The sequence below is a fragment of the Cherax quadricarinatus genome, chromosome 42, assembly GCF_038502225.1.
Source record: "Cherax quadricarinatus isolate ZL_2023a chromosome 42, ASM3850222v1, whole genome shotgun sequence".
NCBI classification, from domain to species: Eukaryota; Metazoa; Arthropoda; class Malacostraca; order Decapoda; family Parastacidae; genus Cherax; species Cherax quadricarinatus.
In genome coordinates, this window is record NC_091333.1 from 28,505,023 (window position 1) to 28,523,257 (window position 18,235).

Genomic DNA, 18,235 nt, shown 5'->3' on the forward strand with positions numbered 1-18,235 from the left:
TTTCTTATATCACTTCTCTAAAAATCTCTCATACACAACAGTTTTCTCTTTCGTCTTACCTTTTACCTCATCATTCCACCAATCACTCCTCTTTCCTCCTGTACCGACCTCCTATAACCACAAACTTCTGCCCCACATTCTAACACTGCATTTTTAAAACTATCCCACCCTTCTTCAACCCCCACAATACCTTTATTTTCATTTGCCCACCTTTCTCCCAATAGTTGTTTATAATTCACCCTAGCTTCCTCCTCCCTTAGTTTATAAACTTATACCTCTCTCTTACTTGCTGTTGCCGTTTTCCTTTTGCTCTATCTACCTCTTACTCTAACTTTAGCTACGACTAAATAATGATCCGATATATCAGTTGCCCCTTTACAAACATGCACATCCTGAAGCCTACCCATCAACCTTTTATCCACCAATGCATAATCTAACGAACTACTTTCATTACGTGCTATATCATATTTTGTATCCTTATCCTCTTTTTCTTAAAATATGTATTACTTGTTACCAAACCTCTTTCTTTACATAATTAAAGAGGCTTCATTTCCCCTGGCACCCCAAACTTACCTACTACTCCCTCCACACCAGTTTTACCCACTTTAGCATTTAAGTCCCCCAACACAAGTGTTCTCTCACTTGGTTCAAAATTTCCCACTCACTCATTCAACATTTCCCAAAATTTGTCTCTGTTATATACTTCTCTTCTTCAGGTGCATAGACACTATAACCTACTTTTCACATCCCACCCTTATTTTACTCCACATAATCCTTGAATTTATACATTTATATTCCCTCCTTTCCTGCCATAACTGATCCTTCAACATTATTGCTACTCTTTCCTTAGCTCTGTTAGAAGCCCCTGACCTAATTCCATTCATTTCTAATCACTGATACAGGTGGGACATGCACTTTTGACCATCCCAAAACATGCCGCACCCACATGACAACAGGAGGGTGCAACTCTTCTTCTTGTAACTTATTTCACCCCGAAATGTGTCACTCGTCACTCCATGAAAGACAATGCTACAACATATACTGTCAGGAACACCATATAAAGGAGACAAGAAGATACAGATCACCCAGTCCATGTGAAAGAAAGGAGGAAAACCAAAACATTCTCATTGTGGTTGTATACAAGCCTCCGGATGCAACTTCACAGCATTTCCTAGGACAGCTTTTGAAAATTGGCCACTGTCTCAGTGTTCAGTGAGCCGTTAACCAGACTCAGGGTCGACAATCTAAATATATTTTTTAAAAATCTCTGATATTATCGTAACACCACAAGACGTCGAAAAGGCTCATGCACTCTGCCCCAAGCCCGGATTCATGAAACTCTGTGTTCATCAAGAACCGCAAGCAACCTTTGTCACATGCCTTCAGCATTCAATGGAGAAGGAGCATGGACACAGGAGTCATCCCACAGTCAACAAAAACGACATAGCCCCACTCCACAAAGGTGGCACTAAAGCAATTGCAAAGAACTACAGACCGATAGCACTAACATCCCATATAAAAATCTTTGAAAGGGTTCTGAGAAGTAAGATAGTCAACTGCCTAGATACTCTCATATATATTATGTCGTGCCGAATAGGTAAAATTGGTCAATTAGCAAAACCCATTTAAAATTAGGCCCTTTCTAAAATTCTCTTATACGTTTAAAGATATATTTTTTTATTTATGATATTGTAAAAAACTAATAATTTTGTACCAAAAGAACCTTGGAAAACTTACCTAACCTTATTATAACAAGCGCAATTTAATTTAGCCTGATCCAACCAAATATATTTTAGATATGTTTACAATAATTTTATGATTTTTGCAAAATTGTTGCATACAAAAATTTTCACTTGCCTTATTAGGCAAGAAGAGCGTTGCTATTTAAGCCAAAATAGCAAGTTTTACCTATTCGGCACGACATTTATGTGTGTGTGTACTCGCCTAATTGTGGTTGCAGGGGTCGAGACTCAGCTCCTGGATGTGTGTGTGTGCTTATTATCAATGAGGAAGTGAAACAGAATCCTTCCTCCGTAAACAAGAGTGTTGTAAGAGGCGACTAAAATGCCAGGAGCGAGGGGCTAGTAACCCCTTCTGTACAAATTACTAATTTTAAAAAGAGAAACTTTCCTTTTTTTTTTTTTAGGTCATCCTGCTTCGGTTTATTCATTGAGAATTGTTCATTACAACTAGAACTGAGTTCAAGTAGTAATGATTGTAGCTATGAGGGAGAAGATTTTTTTTTACTGATAAAGTTACTGAGACTGTGGGAAAAGACAAGACTACAGACAGTAGTTGCTGACACAGCAGTGTCTTCTGTAAAAGTTTCGTATTAGAAGCTCTGTAGCTCAGTGGTAAAGCACTAGAATAGTTAATTTTAGGAAAACGGTTCGAGCCTTCCCTTCCCCTCCCCCCGTCCACCATTCTGTTCATTGGTTGGCACTCGTTACTCGTTTTGAACACAATGCACACAACTGAAGAGGTGATGAAACTACAAGATGCACTAGAGTCCTCGAAGGCAGTGGACCCAGATAACTCTCTCCATGGGCCCTGACAGAGGGAGCATAAGAACTGTTTGTTCATCTAATAATCTTTAATAAACCTTTCGAAGCAGAGCAACTGCCTGATGTGTGAAAGACAGCAAACGTAGTTTCAGCTCTTAAGAAAGGACACAAGCAGACAGCATTAAACTACTGACCAGTATTGCTGACATGTATATTATGTAAAGTCATTGTGAAGATTATCAGGAGAAGAATTGTGGGGCACCTAGAAAAGAACGGGATCATACACGACAACCAACACGGCTTCAGGGAAGGAAAATCCTGCGTCACAAACATACTGGAGTTCTACGAAAAGGTAACAGACGTAAAACAGGAGAGAGAGGGACTGTAAGACGGCTTTCGACATGGTACCACACAAGAGACTGGATGAAAAGCTAGATAGGAATACCAGGGAAAGTACTGTAATCGATCAAGGAATACTTGACAGGGAGTAAACAATGTGTGTTGGTATCTGATGAGGTGTTAGAGTGGACGCATGTGTCGAGTGGGGTTCCAAAAGGGTCTGTCCTAGGGCTGGTACTGTTTCTTGTATATGTGAATGACATGGAATGAATAGATTTATACGAGTCCCTGTTCACGGACTATGTGATTCTAATGAGGAGAATACAAGCGGTTGAGGATCAGGAAAGCCTACAAAGGGATCTGGACAGGCTGTAAGCCAGGTCCGACAAATGACTCCTGGAGTTTAACCAAACCAAGTGCAAACTCATGAAGTTTGGGGAAGGACAAAAAAGATCGCAAGTGAAGTACCGTTTAGTGAATCAAAGATTGCCAAACTCATTCAAGGGAAAGGATCTTGGCGTGAACATCATGCTAAGCACATCTCCTGATGTCCACATCAACCAAATAGCTGCAGCAGCATTCGGACGCCTGCAAACCTAAGAACAGCGTTTCGACATCTAAGTAAGGAGTTTTTCCTGAAACCGAGTACGTAAGGCTCATACTAGAGTATGCAGCATCAGTGTCTAACCCACACCTGGCCAAACACGTCAAGAAACAGAAGAATGTGCAAAAACTTGCAACAAAACTAGTCCCTGAGCTATGGAGCATGTCCAACGAAGAGAGGGACGTGACAAAATAATTTTGGGTGTGATTTATATGCCCGCAAACCTTGATAGGGAGTGCAGTAAGCTGTTATGGGACGAAATTCATAAGGCATCTACATATGAAAATGTTGTGATAATGGGAGATTTTAACTTTAGACAAATTGATTGGAACAATATGACAGGAAATCTTGAGTTTAGTGACTTTCTTGACACGCGTTTTAGAACAGGTTGTGACAGAACCAACTAGAGGAAACAATCAGCTTGACTTGGTTCTTGCCAACAAAGATTCACTAATTAATAATCTTGAGGTTAATGATGAGCTTGGGGAAAGTGATCACAAATCACTTAGTTTCAATGTATCATGGAATTACCCAGATAACTGCAATCAAATCTCTGTCCCAGATTTTCGCTTGGCCGACTTCATGGGACTGAAAAATGGGTCAGGTAGGTGATCTTGGTTGCCAATAGCTGCCCAGACAACTTTTGTTCCGATTAGGGGAAATTAGATCTAACAAAAATGATCCCAAATGGATGAACAATAGATTAAAACTTCTCATTGGTCAAAAGATAGGCATATATAGGCGTATCAAAAGAGGGGATAGGCAGTTTAGAAATCAATATATTCAATTAAAGAGAGAAATAAAGACAGGAATAAGAAAAGCAAAAAGGGATTATGAGGCTAAGGTCGCAAGGGATTCAAAGACTAACCCAAAAGGGTTCTTTCAGGTATACAGAAGTAAGATTAGGGACAAGATTGGCCCACTTAAGAGTAGCTCTGGTCAGATCACAGACAGTGATAAGGATATGTGTGAAATTTTCAATACCTACTTACTCTCAGTTTTCACCCAGGAAAATACTTGCGATATTCCTGAAATAATAGATTATGTAGAACAGGATGATAATAAACTCTGCATGATTGCGGTAACTAGTGACATGGTCCTCAGACAAATAGAGAAACTAAAACCTAACAAATCCCCAGGTCCTGATGAACTGTTTGAAAGGGTGTTAAAGGAATGTAAAGAGGAACTTAGCATACCTTTGGCTAATTTTTTTAACATATCACTACAAACTGGCATAGTGCCTGATAAGTGGAAAATGGCAAATGTAATACCTATTTACAAGGCAGGTGACAGGTCCTTGGCTTCGAACTATAGACCAATAAGCCTTACCTCCATAGTGGGAAAATTTATGGAATCAATTCCCGAAGCAATTCGTAGCCATCTTGATAGGCATAGAATGATTAATGAATCTCAACACGGCTTTACAAAGGAGCGTTTCTGTCTTACGAATTAACTAACTTTTTTCAATAAGGCGTTTGAGGAGGCAGATCATGGTAATGAATATGATATTGTGTATATGGACTTCAGTAAGGCTTTCGATAGAGCTCCACACCAGAGACTATTGAGGAAACTTAAGGCACACGGAATAGGAGAAAATTTTTCCTGGGTAGAGGCATGGCTGACAAATGGACAGCAGAGAGTTTGCATATTATTATTATAATCAAAAAGAAGCGCTAAGCCACAAGGGAGAGTTTGCATAAATGGGGAGAAATCAGAATGGGGGCACGTCACAAGCGGTGTTCCACAGGATATAAAAGCTCTGGAAAACGTACAGAGGAGGATGACAAAGATGATCCCATGTATCAGAAATCTTCCATATGAGGATAGACTGAGGGCCTTGAATCTGCACTCTCTCGAAAGGCGTAGAATTAGGGGAGATATGATCAAGGTGTATAAATGGAAAACAGGAATAAATAAAGGGGATGTAAATAGCGAGCTGAAAATTTCCAGCCAAGACAGGACTCGCAGCAATGGTTTCAAGTTGGAAAAATTTAGATTCAGGAAGGATATAGGAAAGCACTGGTTTGGTAATAGAGTTGTGGATGAGTGGAACAAACTCCCGAGTACAGTTATTGAGGCTAAAACGTTGTGTAGTTTTAAAAATAGGTTAGATAAACACATGAGTGGGTGTGGGTGGGTGTGAGTTGGACCTGACTAGCTTGTACTGCTGGGTCTGGTGCGGTGCTCCATCCTTGAGTGGAGGTGACCAGACTGGGTGGGTCATTGGGCTAATCCGGGTGGGTTGGGTTGGGTCTAACCCAGAGGGTTACATGGACCTGCTCTGCATGGGTCAGTAAGCCTATTGCAGTGTTCCTTCTTTCTTATGTTCTTAAATATATCAGATAATTCAGTTTAATAATAGAGAGAAGTAACGCAAATTCTGAACTATAATTTTAGATTCTGAATTTCCAATTATATAAAAGAAACATTTGTAGAGTATGTTTTTTTAAGTTTAAAATTAAACAGTTTCATGTTTAATGTAACTGGAATTTATTCAAAATTTTATTATCGTAACCATTTAGCGATTAAGTTTTCATCACAACTAAATATAGAGATAAATAACCCGCACATAGGAGAGAGAAGCTTATGACGATGTTTAGGTCAGACTTGGATCATTAACAAGCCACACTAACGCAGGAAGGTGAGGGAGTTAGTATATATAGGAGAGGGAGACAGTGACACAACTTGGAGGGGAAGAATGTATTATTATTATCAAGGGGAAGCGCTAAACCCGGAGGATTATACAGCGCCTAGGGGAGGATGTGGAAGGCATTCAAGCTTAATTCGGGGAACTGGAGCACAGATCCAATTCCCTAAATCAAGAGCCCCTCACCAACATCAAGGAACCTTCCTTGAGGGGAGGGGAAGAAAGTAGGAAAGGTAATGCTGGCAGCGGGAGTTGCAGTACAAGTAGTGGTAGGGGAAGTAGTGGTAGGTAATAACAGTAGTAGTATAGGTAATAATAAGTATCATTGTCCTCATCGCTCTCGGGCCGTTTGGACGTGCTGCACAAAAGCTCCTGCATTCTCTGTTTGCGCAACTTCCTGTTTTCACCAAGATGGCGACCAGTTCCCGCAGGCGGAGTAACACTGTGTGTATTGACTTAGTTAAAGGAACAATTTATCTGACGAACGCCTCTGTTTTATTGCCAACAATCATACGGGACACATTCAACATAGACAACGATGAAATACATGGAATAGCGCTTAATGGCTCTTCACGAATCTTCATTAAGTTCTGCAACGTAGAGGCTTATGAAAGGACGGTGACTAGATACCAGGAGAAGTTCATCTCTGTTTCATCTGGACTGGAGGTACGACTGCGGGATGCCTCAAAATACTACACCTGGGTGAGGATATGAAATGTCCCTTTTGAAGTGGATGAAGTGGATATTAGAGAGGCTTTTCAACGATATGGTGAAGTGCATGCTACGACTTTGGGTCGATGGATGGATGGAATCTATGCAGGGCTGCCTGCAGGATCCTACACCATAAAGATGACTTTGAGACGACCTATTCCATCGTATGTTGTCTTGGAGGATTTCAGGACACAGGTGTTTGTGACCTACACGGGACAATGCAAGACGTGCCGTCTGTGGCGCTTATGACCACATGGCGGCCGGGTGTGGTAGGGCAGCAGTGCCGAGGTCTTTGGACCTGCCAGTTGTCACAGTCTCAGGTGGCATCTTTGACTCAGGTTGTGAGTGCAGTAGGTAAAGGTAATTGGGCGGACGAAGTGGAGAGAGAGGTAGAAATTTGTGTGACGCTACCAGTGGCTTCGGACGTTCCCACACAGGAAGACCCTGGTGGTGAACAGCAGCCTGTAGGGGTGGGGGAGGCCGGTGACCTACAGGTTTTACCTGAACCCCTGCAGGAGATAATCAAATCTTTCCTGGACGGGCCAGCGGAGATCCCTCCTGTAGACGGGAGAATTCTGATGGTAGAGGAAGACCTGAGTGAACGGGTCCCGGTGCCTCAGGAGTCAGAGTCTGGCATGTTGAAGGTGCTGCAAGTGGAGGCTCAGGTGCACAGGGGGAGTGATCATAATGATATGGAGTTTGAGAGTACATCAAAAAAGAAAAAGAGCTGGAGGATCGTCAGATGATGAGTGTATAACTCCAGCTCAACGTACTGGTAATAAAAGTCGGGCGGGAGTGACTAAGAAGGGGCAGAGTAGTGCACAGAGGGAGGAGGGGGTTCAGGTGGGCAAGAGTGTACAGGAAAAAATAGGCACAGCAAAAAGTGTAATGGACAGGCCACAAAGGAAAGTCCCCCTTTCTGAATCTTTAAGTGTCTTACGATAAATGCGAATGGCCTTAGGGCTCATGTAAAACGTATGGTCGGAGGATGTTTTGAGACATTTTAATATTGATGTGTGTTTCATTCAAGAACACAATTTTAAGTGTGGTAGAGATTTGAGGCTGAAAGGGTTTAGGATGTATGCAGGCAGCTCAGGAAAATTAAAGGGTGGGGTGGCAGTGGCAGTGATGGAATCCAGCCCATTTCAAGTGCTCGTGTGGGAAGAGGGGGGGGGGGGAGGGTGGCTAGGGTGGAGGGGCTATGGGGGGAGATTAGAGTGTGTTTTCTAGGGATATATATGCCGGCTGATAGCAATACAAGGGTAAAGGTGACTTTTGTAAGGGAGGTTTTGCTTTTCTACTTGTGGAGTTTACCCATGGTTTCTGTAGTAGGAGGGGATTCGAACTGTGTAATCAGAAATAAGGATGTGGAACCAAGAGGTGCAGGGTGTGTGTTTGGGGTGTTGAGGGATTCGTTGAGGGATGCAGGGGTTTTTGACACAGTCAGGAGAGATGGGTGGAGAGTGGAGCACACATTTATGAGGAGGGGTTATGCAGCTAGGTTGGACCATATATATATAACCCGTGAGAATACAGTAGACAGTGTAACGGCGATAGATTTAGGTTTTTCGGACCATCGAGTCGTTTTGGCAAAGGTGGCATGGGACGGGAAGGTTCGTAGGTATATGGGTTATTGGAAACTGAATGTGAGGTTACTTCAGGGGAAGGGGGAGGGGTTGGTTTTTAGAGAATGGTGGTGGCACCTCTGGGAGGCGCACAACAAAGAGGAGGATGTATTGGAATGGTGGGAGAAGTATGCTAAATTGCAAATTAAGGAGTATTATCAGCGTAGAGGACGGGATGAGGCGCGGTGGAGGTTTGGTTTACAAAAATATTTTGAGGGGCAGCTCAATGATTTTTATGAAGGGGGCGGGGAGGCTAGATATGGGGAAATAGAGGTTTTAAGGGGAAAATTGAGGGATATACAAAATTCTCGTTTTGATGCGTTACGTGTAAGGGAAGGATTAGAGGAGGTTCTATGGGGAGACAAACCGTCAGGATGCATTTTGAGGAGATTTAGGAAAAGGCAGCAGATAACTACGATTATGGGATTAGAGGCGAGTCAAGGGGTGGGGGGCTATAGAGTGGGGCAGGAACTTACAACCACCGATGGAATGAGTAATTATGTGGATTTTTTATTTAGGGAGAATTTTAAGCAAGCGGAGGGTGGAGGGAGGGAGAGAGAGATTATAGGGGAAGGAATTCGGGGTATTTTAAGGAAGGAGGAGAGACAGATGATACACTGTAGAATCAGCGAGGAGGAGGCGGGGGAGGCGGTAATGAGTTTGAGTAGGGGAAAGGTGCCGGGGATTGATGGAATTCCTAACGATTTTTATATTACATATTGGGATTGTCTGAAGGAATGTCTGGTCTCGTTGCTTAACTGTATGAAGGACGGGGAAGCCTTGGGGGAATTGAAGGGCACGGGGGTAGTTGTTTTGGTTTACAAAGGAGGGGGAGGGGAGCCCTGGGTGCCTATAGAGCGATCTCCCTCATGTGTGCTGATTATAAAATTTTCACGAAGGTTTTAGGTAATCGCATGAAAAAGGTGATTGACTGTGTACTACATAGAGGACAGTGTGGGATCCCAGGTCGAAGCATGCGTGAGGGGCATGGAAGAATTAGGGATTTTGTGAAGGGTAGACAAGGAGGGGGGGAATCTTGAGGACTGATTGGAAGCAGGGTTATGACTGTGTGAATAGACGTATGTTGTGGAGTATTTTACAAAAACAGGGTTTTGAGGATGAGATTGTGTGATGGGCAACTACTTTGTATACGCCTGCGAGGGTCAGAGTACAGGTTAATGGGAAGTTAGGTTTGCCGGTGCAGATGGGGAAGGGTTTGCGACAGGGTTGTCCCTTGTCTCAAATCCTTTTTGCATGCAAGACCCATTTTATAGGCTTATAGAGAAAGGAGTGTGGGAAAGGGGAGAGGAGGGTCCTGGCAGATGTGGAATTGTGGGGTATGTGGATGACACCACAGTTTTGGTGGGAGGGGAAATGGGATTGGGGAATGTGGGACGTATAATCAAGATCTTTGGTGGGGCGACAGAGATGAGGGTTAATGGGGCAAAGTCAAAGTTATTGGAAGTAGGTACGTGGGTACGGGGGGGGGGTTTGGGGGAACTGTATGGGTGGAATGTAGTGGATAGAATCAAGATCTGCGGGGTTGTGTACATGGCGGATGCTGGGGAGGCACAGAAAATAAACTCAAAGGATGTTGTGAGTAGAGCGATCGGCAGGATGCAAGGGTGGAGGGCCGAGGATATAACATTGCAGCAGAGGGTGGTGGTAGTAAACACACTTGTGTATAGTAAAGTGTGGGGAGTAGCAGAAGTATATCCTCTGAGGTCGTGTGATATTCAGGAACTGGAGAGGCGGGTTTTGAGGTATGTGTGGGGTTATGGCAGGCCATGGCTAAGGAAGGAGGTGGTGATGACGGGCGTGCGGCAGGGTGGGCTGGGTCTTATACCTTTGGACACACGAGTGAAGGCAGTGTATGTGAAGCAGCGGTACCTGAGGGCGGGAGGGGAGAGGGGTATAAGGGTGGGAGAGGTTATGGAGGATGTGAGGAAATGGTGGAAGGGGAAGGTGTTATTGGTGTGTGAAGATATGGTGCGTAATTTGTTGACAATATGGGATGCAAGAAAAGTAAAGGTCAGTAAGCTGGGGAGAACAGATAGGCAGGGTGGGGTGCTACAAGGTGTAGCTACATATCCGATGTACGATTGGAGGGGCATTTGGGAAGATATAGGTTTTTTATGGGAATTCTAGCTTCAAGGTTGGTGCTATATAGAATGGGGTATGTGGGGAGGAGGAGACTGCGTTTCATGCTGTATATTTTTTCGAATATTTGGGGATTGTAAGGGAATGGTTAGCGAGGGTCCTGGGTATAGTGGGGGGGGGGAGGGGGTAGAAGCATTTCGACTTTGAGAGCTTTGCTTTTTGATGTGGGCGGGGTTTCCAAGGACATTCGGAGGGCAGTGATGTATGTGGTGGCAGATTTTTTGTATGTGTCTTGGGGTATGAGGGAGGTGGGGGGTGAGTGTCGGGTGCGGGCGCTTGCGGTGAGTGTGTATCAAACGATTTTCAGGAATAGGCTATTACATGGGAGGTTGTGGGTAAATAGTTTTCCTTTGGGTTATCGTAATCTGACGGTAGGTGAAATGTTAAGGTTGGGTGAAGGTTAGAGCTGGAATGGGTTGTTTTCCCGTGGAGAGTTAATGTGGAAAGTGTGTGTGGTAGTGGTGTATGTGTGTGTACAGTCTTCAAGTATGAGGGGGGGCATAGGGGGGGGGGTGAACTGAAGACATACGGCTGATAGTCAGGGGTTTTGACTTAATGACTTTAGGTAAGGATATGAGTATGAACAGGGAGAGTGAGGTTGGTATAGTGTCAGGGGATGGCAGGGGAGGGGGGGTGGGGCTTTCTGAGGTGTCTTGGACCTGGATGTTGGTTTTTTATGATGTGGACGAATCTGGTTAATATATTTGACTACAGGAATTTGTTATAAACAATTTGATTTTGGCGATATTGGTGTTAGAAAATAAACTTTTACATGTTTATATCATGTATTTGCTGTTCAATTTGCTTTATGTAGTTTTTTTTTATGTTTTCATATGCCTATGTATTTTTTTTTACTTACTTTTGGAAAGCTTCATGTATGTGGTAGGCTTAACATATTATATTGTGCACTCTTGTAGTCTGAAATCAGGTTTGGTTTTTCTCAGGTAGGGGGGGGGAGGGGGGTCTGCCTGGGGTAGGAGGGCGATGAATTTTGAAGGTAGTGACGGTATCACACATATTATGCTCTTTTGAGCTGGTACCATATGATGTCAAGTCATGGTAATGAATATCAGGTTTCACTTTGGTTTTTAGTTGTACAAGAATATGTATCTAATTTCTCCCCGAGTTGGTTTTTTGTTTGTGTTTTTCTTTAGACTTTTTTGCTACAATTTTCATGAGAAATTTTTTTTTTGTCTGCTTACGTGCAGAGTTAAAATGTGCAGTGTGTTAAATTTTGTGTTTTGATTTACTTTGGAATAGGTGTTTGGGACGTTAATAAGCTTGCTAAGTAGGTCAAGAGTACGATAGTATGGGCTGATTATTGCATATATGTAGGTCTAAGATTTAGCTGCAAGTACTTCCTGTTATTGTTTTATTCAGTGCCAGATGAAGGATTGTTATACACTTTATGTCCATGATTTGCACATTTTTGCAATGATGTACTATTGTGTTTCAAATAGGAAGATAAGGATTTTATGTCCTGTAACTAGACAGTTTTGATACCTTATGTTAGGATTTTGTTAGTTGTACGAGTTGTACTTGCATATATAATGTTATGTCTTATACTTGCGGGTGTTTCCTGCCCATTTTTAATGTGGGTATTTTCATTGTGATATGTACCAATGTAATGTTTATTGTAGGCTTTGGTCTGCCTAATGTTTAAGTTAATGTTCTGTATAATTTTAATTTTTGTATGTTGTATGATATTTACTGTGCACTTTGTGCAAGGTGTCTAACTGTACAGAGTTGTGGGGGATTGTGTGTGTGCACAGACATAAATTGTGAGTTTTTGTTTTTGCTGATGTTATTGTTCGGTGCTGGAGCTGTCTCGCTCTTTATTCTGTTAAGAGTTTCCTGCTATTTGCGGGAAGTATTATTGTGGTATGTCTTTCCAGTTTTATTGTAGGTTTAGGTTTGTCTTTTATTTAATTATTGTAATGTATAATTTTATCCTTCGTATGCTACATCATATCATCTGTGCAAGAGGGTCTTACTGTACTATATAACAGGCAGGAATTGTAGGTTTAGACTTTGTTAATGTATTTTCTGAGCAGGTGTTATCCTGTTTTTTTCATTGTTGGGTGATGGTATATCCTTTAATACAATATGAATGTAACACTTAGTGTATGTTATGAGGTTGATGGCAGCTCCTTGTATTTGTAAATGATTAATTATTGTGTTCTTTTATATATATCTTGTACTGTGTCCTTTTAAATAAAAAAAAAAAAGTAAGTAGGGGGAGTAGTGGTGGTAGTAGTAAGTAGGGAGAGTAGTGGTGGTAGTAGTAGTAAGTAGGGAGAGTAGTGGTGGTAGTAGTAGTAAGTAGGGAGAGTAGTGGTGGTAGTAGTAGTAGTAAGTAGGGAGAGTAGTGGTGGTAGTAGTAGTAAGTAGGGAGAGTAGTGGTGGTAGTAGTAGTAAGTAGGGAGAGTAGTGGTGGTAGTAGTAGTAAGTAGGGAGAGTAGTGGTGGTAGTAGTAGTAGTAAGTAGGGAGAGTAGTGGTAGGTAATAACAGCAGTAGTAGTGGTAGTAAGTAGGGGGAGTAGTGGTAGGCAATAACAGCAGTAGTAGTGGCAGTAGTAAGTAGGGGGAGTAGTGGTAGGTAATTACAGTAGTAGTAGTAGCAATGGAATAGTAGTAGTATTAGTAGAAGTGGAGTAAGTCTAAGGACAAGAAAAAGGAGCACTGCAGGAGAGCTACTGGTCCTCCATGGCGGGGACAGAAACACGGGGGTGGGGGGGGGAGACTGAAGAAGAGAACACACCTTGGCGGAACAAAGGTAAGGAGATAAGAAAAGATCAGGTCAAACCTCGAGTGTTCTGAAGTTTCGAGCATTTGACAATGTAATGAGAAGGGAAGGCGTCTACAGTGATAAAGCCAGGACTGAAGGGACGGCGTCTACAGTGATAAAGCCAGGACTGAAGGGACGGCGTCTACAGTGATAAAGCCACGACTGAAGGGACGGCGTCTACAGTGATAAAGCCACGACTGAAGGGAAGGCGTCTACAGTGATAAAGCCACGACTGAAGGGAAGGCGTCTACAGTGATAAAGCCACGACTGAAGGGAAGGCGTCTACAGTGATAAAGCCACGACTGAAGGGACGGCGTCTACAGTGATAAAGCCACGACTGAAGGGACGGCGTCTACAGTGATAAAGCCACGACTGAAGGGACGGCGTCTACAGTGATAAAGCCACGACTGAAGGGACGGCGTCTACAGTGATAAAGCCACGACTGAAGGGACGGCGTCTACAGTGATAAAGCCACGACTGAAGGGACGGCGTCTACAGTGATAAAGCCACGACTGAAGGGACGGCGTCTACAGTGATAAAGCCACGACTGAAGGGACGGCGTCTACAGTGATAAAGCCACGACTGAAGGGACGGCGTCTACAGTGATAAAGCCAGGACTGAAGGGACGGCGTCTACAGTGATAAAGCCACGACTGAAGGGACGGCGTCTACAGTGATAAAGCCACGACTGAAGGGACGGCGTCTACAGTGATAAAGCCACGACTGAAGTGACGGCGTCTACAGTGATAAAGCCAGGACTGAAGGGACGGCGTCTACAGTGATAAAGCCACGACTGAAGGGACGGCGTCTACAGTGATAAAGCCACGACTGAAGGGACGGCGTCTACAGTGATAAAGCCAGGACTGAAGGGACGGCGTCTACAGTGATAAAGCCACGACTGAAGGGACGGCGTCTACAGTGATAAAGCCAGGACTGAAGGGACGGCGTCTACAGTGATAAAGCCAGGACTGAAGGGACGGCGTCTACAGTGATAAAGCCACGACTGTAATTCAAATCAGGAAAGTTGTGTGTATGCGATGGTTTAAGAAGACGGTGACTGAAGGTTAGAAGAAGAGTTTACCCGAGTAGACAGTTTACCAGAGACCCCGAGTAGACAGTTTACCAGAGACCCCGAGTAGACAGTTTACCAGAGACCCCGAGTAGACAGTTTACCAGAGACCCCGAGTAGACAGTTTACCAGAGACCCCGAGTAGACAGTTTACCAGAGACCCCGAGTAGACAGTTTACCAGAGACCCGAGTAGACAGTTTACCAGAGACCCGAGTAGACAGTTTACCAGAGACCCGAGTAGACAGTTTACCAGAGGGCCAGTTAATACAATGACTGTATTTGTTCCAGTCATAGTATTGTGACTTTCTTCTTTATGGAGATAAATTCAGGAATTTAATAATTTATTTTTCTTCAGTTTGTAAGCCTCATGATTGTGACTAATTAATTATGAGAAATTTAACCTTCCTGTAATATTTATTATCCATTGTGCAATAAGCAAAACCTTATATATTGAAAATAGTCACACTAATTTAAAAAAAATACAGGAAAAGAATCTGTATCAGGAAAAAGTTTGGTATCGTCCACTTACTAGACTAAAAAATAATGCTTCAACCTTCTCTTTCTGTCTTCATCAAATTTATATAATTTTTCTACTTTTGTTGACTCTGGATTATTATGTTTTAATTGTCGCGTAAATTTAAACTCTTGGTTAATGGAGTAGCAGAGTAATTAATGCTAAGCCAGATACAGTTACTTTTTATTGCATTAGCTAGTGTTAACAGCGTCGCTATTATTGTGTTAAGTGAATTATTTTATTCAAATGTCTTTGATATTTGTATATAAAAGTCAAATTAATTCAACAAAATCTGAACAATTGTAAATTACCTTCAGAAATACAGAAGACGCAATCCTCTTCTTCCTTAACTAACATGTAGAGTGTCTCAGCGGCTGTCAGTTGTACCTTCCCAGGGATGACTGTGTCAAGGTATCGTCTGCTCATCCACTATATACTCTGTCTCACAGTTGCCAGTTCTACCTTACAAGGATGACTGTAAGACTGGGTGGTTAACCGGGCTTGAAGTCTATCGATTACACAAAGGGTCATTAATACAGCATTTGACTTGTTCACCACCGGTCAAGAATATTTTATAAGCTACAATGGAGGGGGGTCAAGTTAACTCACAGCTTATGAACAATGAGAGATATACACCTGTGTATATAACTGTAAGAAGTTGATTATCTGGTTTAAACCATACCGACTACACTATGGGCCACATGGGTACTATGGTCCTATAGGCCATATGGGTACTATGGATCTATGGGCCATATGGGTACTATGGACCTATGGGCCATATGGGTACCATGGACCTATGGGCCATATGGGTACTATGGATCTATGGGCCATATGGGTACTATGGACCTATGGGCCATATGGGTACTATGGACCTATGGGCCATATGGGTACCATGGACCTATGGGCCATATGGGTACTATGGGTCTATGCACCTCTCCACATGTAGGAAAGCTGTTGCTCTCGCTGCTCATACTCCAAAAAGTTATATTCATCAGAATGTTAGTCGATGATAACTCGTGAAGATCGAATCTCAATGCACAAACTGAAGAACAAACCGGGAATCGGACCGTGGTGGCTGCGAGTAGCTGACCCGCAGACCCAGCACTGCACCAGTCTGTCATGAGTGATGCAGACCCAACACTGCACCACTCTGCCGTGAGTGGTGCAGACCCAACACTGCACCAGTCTGTCAGGAGTGATGCAGACCCAGCACTGCACCAGTCTGTCATGAGTGATGCAGACCCAGCACTGCACCAGTCTGTCATGAGTGATGCAGACCCAGCACTGCACCAGTCTGTCAGGAGTGGTGCAGACCCAGCACTGCACCAGTCTGTCAGGAGTGATGCAGACCAGCACTGCACCAGTCTGTCAGGAGTGATGCAGACCCAGCACTGCACCAGTCTGTCAGGAGTGGTGCAGACCCAGCACTGCACCAGTCTGTCAGGAGTGATGCAGACCCAGCACTGCACCAGTCTGTCATGAGTGATGTAGACCCAGCACTGCACCAGTCTGTCAGGAGTGGTGCAGACCCAGCACTGCACCAGTCTGTCAGGAGTGATGCAGACCCAGCACTACACCAGTCTGTCAGGAGTGATGCAGACCAACACTGCACCAGTCTGTCAGGAGTGATGCAGACCCAGCACTGCACCAGTCTGTCAGGAGTGGTGCAGACCCAGCACTGCACCAGTCTGTCAGGAGTGATGCAGACCCAGCACTGCACCAGTCTGTCTTGAGTGATGCAGACCCAGCACTGCACCAGTCTGTCAGGAGTGGTGCAGACCCAGCACTGCACCAGTCTGTCAGGAGTGATGCAGACCCAGCACTACACCAGTCTGTCAGGAGTGATGCAGACCAGCACTGCACCAGTCTGTCAGGAGTGATGCAGACCCAGCACTGCACCAGTCTGTCAGGAGTGGTGCAGACCCAGCACTGCACCAGTCTGTCAGGAGTGATGCAGACCCAGCACTGCACCAGTCTGTCATGAGTGATGCAGACCCAGCACTGCACCAGTCTGTCAGGAGTGGTGCAGACCCAGCACTGCACCAGTCTGTCAGGAGTGATGCAGACCCAGCACTACACCAGTCTGTCAGGAGTGATGCAGACCAGCACTGCACCAGTCTGTCAGGAGTGATGCAGACCCAGCACTGCACCAGTCTGTCAGGAGTGATGCAGACCCAGCACTGCACCAGTCTGTCAGGAGTGATGCAGACCAGCACTGCACCAGTCTGTCAGGAGTGATGCAGACCCAGCACTGCACCAGTCTGTCAGGAGTGATGCAGACCCAGCACTGCACCAGTCTGTCAGGAGTGATGCAGACCCAGCACTGCACCAGTCTGTCAGGAGTGATGCAGACCCAGCACTGCACCAGTCTGTCAGGAGTGGTGCAGACCCAGCACTGCACCAGTCTGTCATGAGTGATGCAGACCTAACACTGCACCAATCTGCCGTGAGTGGTGCAGACCCAACACTGCACCAGTCTGTCATGAGTGATGCAGACCCACACTGCACCAGTCTGTCAGGAGTGATGCAGACCCAACACTGCACCAGTCTGTCAGGAGTGATGCAGACCCAACACTGCACCACTCTGTCAGGAGTGATGCAGACCCAGCACTGCACCAGTCTGTCATGAGTGGTGCAGACCCAACACTGCACCAGTCTGTCAGGAGTGATGCAGACCCAACACTGCACCACTCTGTCAGGAGTGATGCAGACCCAGCACTGCACCAGTCTGTCATGAGTGGTGCAGACCCAGCACTGCACCAGTCTGTCATGAGTGGTGCAGACCCAACACTGCACCAGTCTGTCAGGAGTGGTGCAGACCCAGCACTGCACCAGTCTGTCAGGAGTGATGCAGACCCAGCACTGCACCAGTCTGTCATGAGTGGTGCAGACCCAACACTGCACCAGTCTGTCATGAGTGATGCAGACCCAACACTGCACCACTCTGTCATGAGTGATCCAGACTCAGCACTGCACCACTCTGTCATGAGTGATCCAGACTCAGCACTGCACCACTCTGTCATGAGTGATCCAGACTCAGCACTGCACCACTCTGTCATGAGTGCTGCAGACCCAACACTGCACCACTCTGTCATGAGTGATCCAGACTCAGCACTGCACCACTCTGTCATGAGTGCTGCAGACCCAACACTGCACCACTCTGTCATGAGTGATCCAGACCCAGCACTGCACCACTCTGTCATGAGTGATCCAGACTCAGCACTGCACCACTCTGTCATGAGTGCTGCAGACCCAGCACTGCACCACTCTGTCA

General features: G+C 44.6%; 1 long non-coding RNA gene across 1 annotated transcript in view; it reads right to left on the minus strand.

Moving 5' to 3' along the window:
- Window positions 1-15,358, minus strand: part of LOC128695553 (uncharacterized) — a 52,524-nt gene extending 37,166 nt beyond the window's left edge. The window contains exon 1 of the long non-coding RNA XR_008408025.1: window positions 15,273-15,358. This is a non-coding gene — a long non-coding RNA (uncharacterized lncRNA). The remainder of the gene's footprint in view (window positions 1-15,272) is intronic.
- Between the last annotated feature and the right edge of the window lie 2,877 nt (window positions 15,359-18,235).